The sequence below is a fragment of the Sinocyclocheilus grahami genome, unplaced genomic scaffold (assembly GCF_001515645.1).
Source record: "Sinocyclocheilus grahami isolate Dianchi unplaced genomic scaffold, SAMN03320097.WGS_v1.1 scaffold497.1, whole genome shotgun sequence".
NCBI lineage: Eukaryota > Metazoa > Chordata > Actinopteri > Cypriniformes > Cyprinidae > Sinocyclocheilus > Sinocyclocheilus grahami.
In genome coordinates this window covers 459,079-459,607 of record NW_015505676.1, presented here as the reverse complement: position 1 = coordinate 459,607, position 529 = coordinate 459,079, and the positions used below count along the sequence as shown (strand labels likewise).

Here is a 529-nt window from a genome sequence, read left to right as displayed (position 1 = left end):
ATTGATATGCTATTATAGGTTTTATTCAGATTTTATTAATTTGGTTTGATTTTTATATTTCCAATTTTTATTTTAGTTAAAGTTTTAGTAATTTTTTGTGTTAAATTTTTATTTGATTTTATGTATATATAGTTTTATTAACTTTTATTTCAGTTGTAGTTATTTTATTATTTAAAGTTAAACTAAAAAATGAGAACTGTTGCCTTGGCAACTAGCTGAAATAAAACAAGTTTAAGTTAATGTTTTTCAAGTATAAAAAAAATGTGTTTTATGGTTTTAATTTTAGTTAAGGATAATAACACTGATTCAAGGTCTTTTGAAGTCATAAAAGTATAACAGACCCATATTTAAAGTTCGCATGAAGTGAAAATTCACTCTATCTATTTTAGAATGCATATTACAGATCTTATTGTGAACAATTTATGTGTGCCTGTTTCCTTTTTCTTTTCTTTCTTACTTTTTTGTTTTTAATAGAAATGTCATAACTGGATATACAGTGGTGTGAAAAAGTGTTGGCCCCCTTCCTGAT

The 529-nt window shown here is 24.0% G+C and overlaps 1 protein-coding gene across 1 annotated transcript in view; it reads left to right on the top strand.

Annotated features, from left to right (window-relative positions):
* Positions 1 to 529, top strand: part of LOC107554321 (flavin-containing monooxygenase FMO GS-OX-like 2) — a 9,956-nt gene that overhangs the window by 6,655 nt on the left and 2,772 nt on the right. The gene's annotated exons all lie outside the window — the stretch shown is intronic.